This window comes from Neoarius graeffei, chromosome 28, assembly GCF_027579695.1.
Source record: "Neoarius graeffei isolate fNeoGra1 chromosome 28, fNeoGra1.pri, whole genome shotgun sequence".
In the NCBI taxonomy this organism is placed as follows: Eukaryota; Metazoa; Chordata; class Actinopteri; order Siluriformes; family Ariidae; genus Neoarius; species Neoarius graeffei.
In genome coordinates, this window is record NC_083596.1 from 648,025 (window position 1) to 659,713 (window position 11,689).

Here is an 11,689-nt window from a genome sequence, read left to right on the forward strand (position 1 = left end):
GGCGGGGTTCACCCTGGACAAGTCGCCAGGTCATCACAGGGCTGACACATAGACACAGACAACCATTCACACTCACATTCACACCTACGCTCAATTTAGAGTCACCAGTTAACCTAACCTGCATGTCTTTGGACTGTGGGGGAAACCGGAGCACCCGGAGGAAACCCACGCGGACACGGGGAGAACATGCAAACTCCACACAGAAAGGCCCTCGCCGGCCCTGGGGCTCGAACCCAGGACCTTCTTGCTGTGAGGCGACAGCACTAACCACTACACCACCGTGCCGCCCATAATAATAATAATAATAATTCTTAGAAATGCATTACACCAAGTCTCAATGTATTTACAAAATAAAACAAAAAATAATTGTAAAATTAAAAGTTGTACAAGTTATAATCTGTAGACTTTGTGAAAGAGGAAAGTCTTTAGCTGAGATTTAAATGCTTCAGTACTTATAAGTACTAAATACTTAACAGAATATGGTAAAGCAACAACCTGATTTTTGATGGCTTTCGTGACCATACATGCGTCCGTGTCCCACCACAGGGAACCGGATCATAAGTGCAAGGCAACGTATCTCATAAAACACGTGACCACCAGACAACGAAATGTGCATCTTTATTTACACAAGACAGATGGGTTTTTATCCAGCGCTTGTCTTTAATTTGCTTTTTAAAAAAATTATGTGGAACTATTTATGAACACATTTTACAGAAAATATTCATTACAGTTTCATATAAAACGAGTTAAAACAGTTTTATTAGTCCACTCGCTTGTTGGACAGTTGACAGTTTGTGTCGTGTAAGGGCGATAGATGGATGTAATCGCAGGAAGAGTTTTACTGAAAACACGCAGCAAACAGATCCAAAACAGAGACAAAACCAGGCAGTGGTGGAGTGAGACACAGACAGGATATCAGAGGGATACAATACTCACAGTCCAAAAACACAAACAGGGTCAAAACCACAAAAGCGACACAAAATACAAGGCTGTCACAAAGTGTGTGTGTGTGTTACTCAGAGTCCTCATATAAATGTCTGCGCTGTGATTGAGCTCTAATCAGGAACAGGTGCATGGGGATTAGAACTAGTGGCACTATATGTGCAAACACACGTGGATGTTACAGATGTAACCAAACAACTATTTGACATCAAGTTTGACATTCGATTGTAACTATATAATGATGTAAAGTGAAATGGTTCATACAGTGCCTAAATATCTATATATTTTTCTTCCAATCAATCTCTATCAATAAACTTTAGCTAAAGTTGCACAGAGGTATGTTGGCAGTCAGTCTTCCTTTAAGTGTCTCATCACAAAATGGAGTCATCACAGACAGTCTGTCAGCCATTGCAAAGGAGGAAGAAGTGCGCACGTGTGGTGACAAAACGCTTTCAACAAGAAATTAAGAATCTAATTTAGCTCAACTCTCTTTCTCATATCACTTGAACTTCAGATGAGAGAAGGAAAAAATATCACTCAACTCATTTTTTAAGTGTTACCTCAACATTCGGAAGGAATATTTAGCTATTCATTCAACTTTGAATCCCAATTCCAGTTTACAATTTGAAAATGATTCTTTTTACAGTGTATATACACACAGCAATGCTCCAAAATCAGTGTAAAGCCTCCCCAGAAGGGTGGAGGCTCTTAGGTGGAAAACAGCTCCTTATTAATGCTCATGGTTTTGTAATGAGATGTTCAACAAGCACATACACGTTCTCCTTTTTCACATTTCAGTGCAGCACACTGAGTAGGTTAGACAGTTGGCTGCAGAACCTCTTCCTCCTCCTCTATTCCACTCTTCCTGGTGGCAGTTGGCAGCGTTGAGATCAGCTAAACATGAACCAGGATAAAATAACGTGTACACAAGGGCAAGTGCAAACAGCATTGGTTGCCATAGGCTTTTAGACAGGAGTCAATAATCATGGTTTAATTGGGACAGTAGCTGAGCTCTGTTTACTCACGTTCAAACCACATCCTGCCAAAGCTCAGCTGCTTCTCCTTCAATATTACCTTACAGGTGTTTAGTGGGGCGGCACGGTGGTGTAGTGGTTAGCGCTGTCACCTCACAGCAAGAAGGTCCGGGTTCGAGCCCCGTGGCCAGCGAGGGCCTTTCTGTGTGGAGTTTGCATGTTCTCCCCGTGTCCGCGTGGGTTTCCTCCGGGTGCTCCGGTTTCCCCCACAGTCCAAAGACATGCAGGTTAGGTTAACTGGTGACTCTAAATTGAGCGTAGGTGTGAATGTGAGTGTGAATGGTTGTCTGTGTCTATGTGTCAGCCCTGTGATGACCTGGCGACTTGTCCAGGGTGAACCCCGCCTTTCACCCGTAGTCAGCTGGGATAGGCTCCAGCTCGCCTGTGATTCTGTCGGACAGGATAAAGCGGCTACAGATAATGAGATGAGATGAGATATTTTGTAGTATTAATAGCAATGTTTTGTAGTGAAATTAATATCTACATGCTATCATTGAATTCTTTAAGGAATGTCTTCATTAAAGGCCCGGTCCCACTGCACTTATGGATGCAAAGAGGATGTAAAACGTAAAAAAATCTTTGCCATCCGTTGGAAAACGCTATGCATCCGTTGTGTACTCATTGCATACGTGCTTCATACGCTCTATCCATCGAGCATCCGTCCACTGTGATTTCATCCGCGCAAAAAGTTTTGAGCTGCACAAAACTTTTAGAACGGATGAACTTTCCGCTGTGTACGATGTAAATCCGCGACATATACGAGCAACAAACGTTCTACGTCCGTTATCATCCGTTAAACGTCTGCTGTATCCTCTCTGCATCCTCTGGGCATCCTCGCAACTCACATCCGCTGCAGCTGAAAACGGAAAGAGGGAGGAAAGATAAGGTACATGAAACGTCTATTCATCGTTAGTAGCACGGAAATAGAAAGGATGTAAGTGTATGCATCTCGTATATAAAGTATTCAAAACGGACAAAGCGTTTATATCTGGGATGTATCTCGTATATTTAGGATGTCTGGAGTATGTCTAGAGTATGTAGAAGGACACCTAGCGGACAATCGGTCTGCATCCGATATACATCCGCGCAACATGCCCTTTGTTTCCGTTAGGCGTACGTGATGCATCCCCTTCATCCGCTATGCATCCGCTCTTTCTGCTATGCGTCCGCTTCTCAGTTATCACCGGTAACCCCTTCGGAGCTGTCATCCACTTCCATCCGCTTTCATCCGCTAGGCTTCCTATGAACATGCGTTTAACATCCCCGCTATATACTACCCACGTCCGTTCTTTTCCGTTCTGTTTTCGCAAATTTTGTCCATTTGTGGAGCGGATGAAAACGGATAGAGCCACCCCCGAAATTTTGCTCGTCCGCTGTGTCCTTTTTGCATACGTTTTGTGTCCATCGGCCAGTGGGACCGGGCCTTTAATGAGTAGTAAATATAGACAGACTCACAGACACACCAAGACTCACAAACAGACTCACAGGCAAACACACCAACACAAACTCTGACACAATGTCAAACAAAGATTTTCATTTGTAATCACACACACATCACATTATCTCTAGCCGCTTTATCCTTCTACAGGGTCGCAGGCAAGCTGGAGCCTATCCCAGCTGACTACGGGCGAAAGGCGGGGTACACCCTGGACAAGTCGCCAGGTCATCACAGGGCCGACACATAGACACAGACAACCATTCACACTCACATTCACACCTACTGTCAATTTAGAGTCACCAGTTAACCTAACCTGCATGTCTTTGGACTGTGGGGGAAACCGGAGCACCCGGAGGAAACCCACGCGGACACGGGGAGAACATGCAAACTCCGCACAGAAAGGCCCTCGCCGGCCCCGGGGCTCGAACCCAGGACCTTCTTGCTGTGAGGCGACAGCGCTAACCACTACACCACCGTGCCGCCCTTCATTTGTAATGTTTACTGTTAAAACAAAAGAACTAAGCCACCTCAAGAAAACTGTGACACATAAAACGAGAGGATCGTTCATTTTTGTCAACCTGGAACGACCATCACTGAACAGAGGTGGGGGTCTAAGACATCTATCAGCCACCTACAATGCAGCCGTCAGCATTCTGATTCGGATTCTATGATGATCCATGAGAGGATAAATACTGGATACTCCCTATTAGACAGACAGAACTGAGGATGCCTTTCAGATGAGAGGCGAAACGTCTTCAAGACTTTTCAAGCAAGTCCAGTTGCTCTCTTCTACCAACCACAGATTGCTATGTACCTGGATGACTGAGTATCTTCACAGATATATCTTGGGAAACAGAAGATAAACAGACAAATATATGAATGATAAAATACACAGACTTACAGACACACTGAGACTCACAAACACACAGACACCGACAGACTGACTCACAGATGCACTAAGACTCACAGACACAGACTTACATGCACACTCACAAACACAATCAAACTCACAACTTCAAACAAAGATTTTCATCTGTAATGTTTACTGTTAAAGTTTAAAGAACTAACCCACCCACAGAAAAGTTTTATCTGTGACTAGGACATCACCACAAACCACGGCTTACTTGAGTCCATATTCAGATGTCCCGCCACTCATGATCTGAAAGGTCTTGGATCAAGGTGAGGACTCTGGGGTTCACGTGTAGACAGGAGGTACTGGACTTCTCTACTTTTGTCCCCTTCTCAGGATTTATGGAGAAAAAGCACCTTGGGAAACAGAAGAAAAACAGACAAAATGTATTAATGATAACGTAACTTCCAAAACAACAACAATAAAATACCACATCAAGCAACTTTTTTACTTTTTTGTTGTTGTTACAGTTCAATACAGAGAAAATGTTGGCTGAACAATCCAAAATAACACACCTCTGCAGGAACTCTAGGGTGGATGCCAGCTCGGATGGATAATGGATGCTGAAGCTGTAGTGGCTTCCAAACATCATACATATTGACGACACAAAGGAGGGGATGTTCTCTTGAACAATGGTTCTGTCAACACTGAGCATAAACCGTGTGGAAGTAAAGCAGGATCGCCCTAAAAAAGAAGGAATCACACTCAAATGTAAGTGAAACGAATGGTTGGGCTCCTGACACTTTTCAGGGCACAGATAGGGAGATAATAACAGCTTAAGCAGATGTCAAGAGATCCATATAGCATGGAAGTTTTATTTTCGGGATTGGATTTTATTTTTGCTCGTCTGTGCATGTGAGTGTGTGAGGGTGTGTGCTTTATCCCATCCATCAGTACCCACTCAGGCCTGGTACTGTGTGTAAATGTGTGTGTGTGTGTTCACTTACACACACACACTCACACCCTCACACACTCACATGCACAGACGAGCAAAAATAAAATTCAATCCCGAAAATAAAACTTCCATGCTATATGGATCTCTTGACATCTGCTTAAGCTGTTATTATCATTATTCCTGACTTAAATAGACTAATAAATTCTCTGCGACACTATTTGCGAAATCTTATACGTATTAAACATCATCCTGGATATTTTTCTACACTGTATTACTGTGCACTGAGCATCCACATTATTAGGAACACCTGTACACCTGGACTTAATGTTCGCATCAGACATCAGAATAAGGAAAAAGTCTGCTCGACAGGTCGGTTCCGTAAACCGACGCTCTCCTGGGTAGAGCCTCGAGAGTTTCCACTTATAGAGTGGTGCAGAAAACAAAAAACATCCATCGAGCTACACTTCCGGGAGCAGAAACGTCCCCGAGTCCTGCCATGTGCTGTTAGTCCCACTAAAGCAAAGATGCCAATGTACATGATTTGGGCGTAGCAGCTACGGATTTGAAGCATAATTACGTACAAATACAGACCGCCTGAGTTTTGCCCGTGTATTGATCGAATAAGCATATTTTCAGCATTCGGAGAGTTTCACGTGTCATTGTTTACACTGATTTGGATAATTCCAGGAATTTCCGTATCCTTATCTTAGATGTGCTGTGATTGGCTGAGAGGTGATCTGATTCATGCTCTCAGCCAATCACTACTGCACGTGTTAAAGAGGAACTGAAGGCAATTTTTTAGTTCTGAGTGTTTGAAATCTGCTCTGTAATAGATCAGTCCATATATCAAAGCAATGGCTGTAAATGAGATTTGTTGAGACTTGTGTGAGACATCGTAGGACGGAAGTAAAACGTACAGCGGAAATCAAAGTGACCAACATCCGCCGACGTTCCCTGTGTCCGAAATCTCTCACTCGTTCACTACTCACTACTCCCTATATATCTCAATGTCAGCAGTGTTTTGCTACAAAAACGGCATGTAATCATGTTAAAGATTGAAAGCACTTGTAAGCTACTCATGAGCTGCAAAAGTCCAGACTATTGGCTGTAATGTTTCCCTGTTTGCACACTGGCTAAACTAACTTATATAAGAATACTGGGACGCACACTGGACATAACTGACTGGTCGTTTATTCCACCATTTAGAAGATAACATACAAATCTCGCGGGAGCACTGGGATAATGCCCAGGGGCTACGGTGTCCCTTTCAGGACATACAGTCAGGATGTTACAGCTCCCTTCTTAAGAGAAAAATGGCATCACATAAACACAAAATATTCATTTCATGAACAGAACACTTGTGTTTAAAACACTTAGGATATATGACATTCAATTGGTTAACACAACAGTTGTGCTTGGGGCACTAAAGAGAAAGTTGCATTCCATTCATTAACTTCATGAACGTGTGCTTAAGGCACTTGTAAGGAATCTGAAAAGTACATTCTCTGGTCATTAGTGTCATTGCTAAATGTAAACAAGTACAGGCAGCAGAGATAAGGTAAGCGCAATGAATTCAGTAGCATTCTAAGTAGGAAGAAAAGTGTAAATTTCTTGTAAGATTCAGGTCACATGTAAGTGGACTCAGGTAGTGAACTCATTATCTTTTTTTCTTTTAGGTAACAGGTAAGTCAAACAACAATAAACAACAGGTAAGTTAATGCATTTTCAAGTAACAGGTGAATCAAGTGACAGGTAAGTAGATTTTTTTTTCTTTTTTTGTTTGGACAGCGATCCGCCTACACCCTTTACATTACAGGTCGAGAACTTGCCTTGGCCTGGAAATGCGGCCAGACCTTGTTGTGTAACCAGGGTGATGTTGGTCTGCGGGTCTCGGGTGGTTGGTAGGTGCAGGGTGTGGGGGTTGTGTGTTGTTGGTGTGCATGTCTGTGTGTTGCATGTCTGCATGTTGCGTGTCTATGTCTGCGTGTTGCGTGTCCATGTCTGCGTGTTGTGTGTCCCTGGTGTCTGGGGCATCTCTGCTTTCACGGAGGTGCCAGCGGTTGCGCCGCAGAGTCTGTCCATCTCCTGTCTGCACGTGGTAGCTCCTATGTGTGTGTGCATGTTGTGTTACCGTCGCAGGTCTCCATGATCCGTCATCCTGACGGAAGCGGACAGGTGCGCCAACAGGTAAGTGAGGCAGTGCCTTGGTACCTCTGTTGAAGTACACTTGTTGACGGTGTTGGCATGCCTTTCGCCGATCTTGGACGGCTTTCCGGGGTACAACCTGTGGCTGTAGTTGCCTGCTGGTCACTGGGAGGACGGAGCATAGTCGTCGGCTCATCAGAAGCTGGGCAGGTGATCGGAGGTTGTCCACTGGAGTGTTCCTGTGCTCCAGCAGAGCGAGGTAGGGGTCTCTGTTTCCAGCTTTTGCATTTCCTCTGTAAAGCACATTGCTTTGCCGTCTGGACAGTCTTTTTGGCGAGGCCGTTGCTCTGGGGGTAACGTGGACTGGTGGTGGTGTGGGTGAAACCCCACGTGTTGGCAAAGCGGCGGAACTCCTCAGAGCTGTAGCACAGTCCGTTGTCGCTGATGACTGTCTCTGCAATGCCGTGATGAGCAAATGCGGATTTGAGTTCGGAGATTACCGCAGATGAGGTGTAGCTGGTAAGCCTCGCCATTTTGAAGAATCTACTGTAATAATCTACAATGATGATGAATGCTTGAGTGTTCCATGTGAAGAGGTCTGTATCTACTACTTTCCGTGGTCTCTCGGGTATGTCGTGTGACAGCAGGGGTTCTCTAGGGTTGGCACCACGTCTTTCTTGGCATATACTGCACTGTCCCACTGTTGTTTCAATCTGTTTGCCCATCCCAGGCCAGAACAGGAGGTCTCTCGCTCTGTGTTTGCTTTTTTCCACGCCCATGTGTCCTGTGTGTATGCGTTGGATCATGTTTCCTCTGAGGCTCAGAGGGGCTATTATCTTCTCACCTTTGAAAAGTATGCCTTCCATCTTAGAAATCTCATATCGGTGATTCCAATATTCCTGGATGCTGGGCGGGCATTTCTTCCTGTGGTCAGGCCATCCATTCTGTGTGGCTCTTTTGAGCGCAGTGAGCTGTGGATCCTGTGCTGTCGCGTCCTTGATCTCCAGTAGCTTGCTGTCACTCACTGGAACAGTACTCATGAGTGTGTGTACCTGTGCTTCCATGCTCTCCATGAGGCTGCGGTCGTGGTGCTCAATGGACTTCTGAGACAACGTGTCAGTGACTGGAATGTCCTTACCGGGGTGGTGGGTGATGTGGATGTCGTATTTCTGGAGCTGTAGTATCATCCTCTGTAACCACGGTGGTGCTGCAGCCAGTGGTTTTTGGAGGATTGCTTCTAGCGGTTTATGGTCAGACTCTACAATCACCCGCTGTCCATACATATATTCATGAAAGCGCTTGCAGCCGAATAACACTGCATACAGTTCCTTTTCTATCTGAGCATAGTTCACTTCGGTACTGTTGAGTGACTTGGAAGCATAGGCTATGGGCTTTTCCTCTTGGAGCATGACCGCACCGACGCGACATTTTGAAGCATCTACCTGGAGCCTCAGTTCTTTATGAGGATCAAAGTACGCTAGCACGGGGTGATGTGTTATTAGTTCCTTCATCTGCATGAATGTTTTGTCGTGGTTTTTGTCCCATAGGAACTCGCTGTCCTGCTTTAACAGTTGACGCAATGGTGCATTTACCTCAGAGAGGCGTGGTGCAAACCTGGCCAAGTAGTTGGCCATTCCAAGGATGGTTTCTAACTCCTCTCTGTTTGTGGGTGGCTGCATTTCTCTTATCGCCTTCACCTTTGCTGGGTCCAGCTTGACTCCTTCACATGATAGCGTATGGCCAAAGTAGCTGACCTCTGGCGCACAGATTTGGCACTTGTCAGGGTTCAGCCTTAAAGTTTAGCCTGACTTGAAGCTCAGCCTTCACCATTGCAACAGAGAGTCTGTTTCTTTTATCAGTCCAAGCATCCTCCATTGCCCCTTTTCCACCAAAGCAGTTCCAGGGCTGGTTCGGGGCCAGTGCTTAGTTTGGAACCGGGTTTTCTGTTTCCACTGACAAAGAACTGGCTCTGGGCCAGAAAAACCGGTTCCAGGCTAGCACCAACTCTCTGCTGGGCCAGAGGAAAGAACCGCTTACGTCAGCGGGGGGGCGGAGTTGTTAAGACCGACAACAATAACAAGGCCGCGAAAGATCGCCATTTTTAAGCGGCGAGAAGCCGCAGCTGTACAAACGCGAAGTCATCCATTATTATTATTATTGTTGTTGTTGTTATTGCTTCTTCCGTGTTTTTGCTTTGATATTCGCGCCAAGGTTTATGCAAACGTAGCGCCGTAACGGACGTATACAGCGACGTAATGACGTATTCAGCGACGTAATGACGTGACTCCGCTTAGCATGGCGAGCTCGGAAAAGCAAACTGGTTCTCAGCTGGCTCGCAAGTTGAAATACACATTTTGCCCATTATGTACAAAAAACCGGGACATTCAGTGTCCCGGATTTTTTTTTTTTTTTCCGGGACAGACCATGAAAATCCGGGACAATCAGGAAAAACCGGGACAGGTGGCAACACTAAAATTTGCGGGAGCATGGATGATTTAGATGGGGATGGTAGTAGTTGGCAATTAAGGAAAATGCATAAAGCTAAACGACTGAGAGTTAAAGGGTCTGAGGAGAGATGGAATGTTGTTGTGAGGTTTGAAGATGGTGGAGTTAAAAACATGGATCCAATAAAGCTGACAAAAATAATTAAGAATCAGGTTGGAGAGGTTAAATATGCTAGGATTCTAAATGATGGCAATCTATTACTAGGATGTATGTCTGAAGAGCAAGCTGGGAGGGCTGAAAAGTTGCAAGCTATTGGAAAAGCAAAGGTAGTGAAGGTGGCTAGAGTTGGTGATCAAGGGAGTAAAGGTGTGATTTATGGGATTCCTTTGTCAGTGGAGATCATGGAGCTAGTTTGGCATCTAAAAGAAAGGTGTGACGCTGTTCAGAGTGCAAAGCGGTTAACTAGGAGATTTGAAAAAGCGGAAACTGAGTCGATTTTAATTCAATTTAGTACTAAAGAGATGCCTACAGAGCTTTATTTTGGATTCATGAGATACAGTGTGAGAGAATTCATCCACAAGCCAATGAGATGTTTCAAGTGTCAAAAATTTGGTCATGTTGCTAAAATGTGTAAAGGGGAGAAAAGATGTGCAAAATGTGGTGGGGCTCATGATTATGGAGAGTGTGTAGAAGGAACTACTCCTAAATGTTGTAATTGTGGAGGACGTCATAGCACGGGCGCAGATAGAGGGGGGGACGGGGGGGGGGATTCATCCCACCCAGATTTAAATTCACCTCGTTCGGTCCCCCCCACTTATAGGGAGGAAAAAACGTCTATGCTGTCTTTCTTTGCATAAGGCAAACCTCACGGAAAAATCAAAAGACTAATTACCATTCGGTTTATTGAGGTGCACAGCAGTACAGACATAGGGGCAACTGCACAGACTGCACGGGTTGCGAGCTCGAGCTTGGTTGCTATGGTTACCCACAAGTTTGACAGGCATATCAGGGACAGCGCCTCCTAGTTCAGGACCCCAACACGGCATGATGAAGGGTGCCAAAAGGCAGAAAACGATTGCATCGTTTAAAAAAAAAAGACTAAGTAAACTGTGCCTTACTTTATCATATCACCTTGCAATTTTTTGATCGTCTGTTCAAAGTAATGTCATAGTGAAAGTAAAATCGTACGGAGTAGAGATGCCTTTCTGGTAGCCTCCTTCTTTCGGTGGCAGCCTGTAGATACAGTGCTCAGAAGGCAGTTTTAATGTTTAATCTGGCGTTCCCTGCCATAATTTCAGCGAGCATATTGTTTCATAAGGAAACTTTGCGAAGAGTTGTTGACTGACTGCCGCTCACGCAACACACATGCACTGGTTTACACTTTACACACACACACGTAGCCCAGCCTCTCGCTATGGTTAACAGTTAGAACTTAGCGGTTTTAAAACTAGTTTTGCAATTTCTGTGCGTGATGATAATGTGTAAACTTTGGATTTCCATAGGCTATGTTAAAATGTTATCATTGTCCTGGCCTGCAGGTAGTTCCTGGTGATGGCAGTGAGGGAGGTGAAATAACATGTATACACACTACCGTTCAAAAGTTTGGGGTCACCCAGACAATTTTGTGTTTTCCATGAAAAGTCACACTTTTATTTCCCACCATAAGTTGTAAAATGAATAGAAAATATAGTCAAGACATTTTTCTGGCCATTTTGAGCATTTAATCGACCCCACAAATGTGATGCTCCAGAAACTCAATCTGCTCAAAGGAAGGTCAGTTTTATAGCTTCTCTAAAGAGCTCAACTGTTTTCAGCTGTGCTAACATGATTGTACAAGGGTTTTCTAATCATCCATTAGCCTTCTGAGGCAATGAGCAAAC

The 11,689-nt window shown here is 44.6% G+C and overlaps 1 long non-coding RNA gene across 1 annotated transcript; it reads right to left on the reverse strand.

Moving 5' to 3' along the window:
- Positions 1-3,909: 3,909 nt before the first annotated feature.
- Positions 3,910-5,132, reverse strand: LOC132875389 (uncharacterized). Its single transcript, XR_009651815.1, has 3 exons — positions 4,840-5,132; positions 4,539-4,680; positions 3,910-4,258 (listed from the first exon to the last, which is right to left on the reverse strand). It is a non-coding gene; the product is annotated as an uncharacterized LOC132875389 (long non-coding RNA).
- Positions 5,133-11,689: the final 6,557 nt, after the last annotated feature.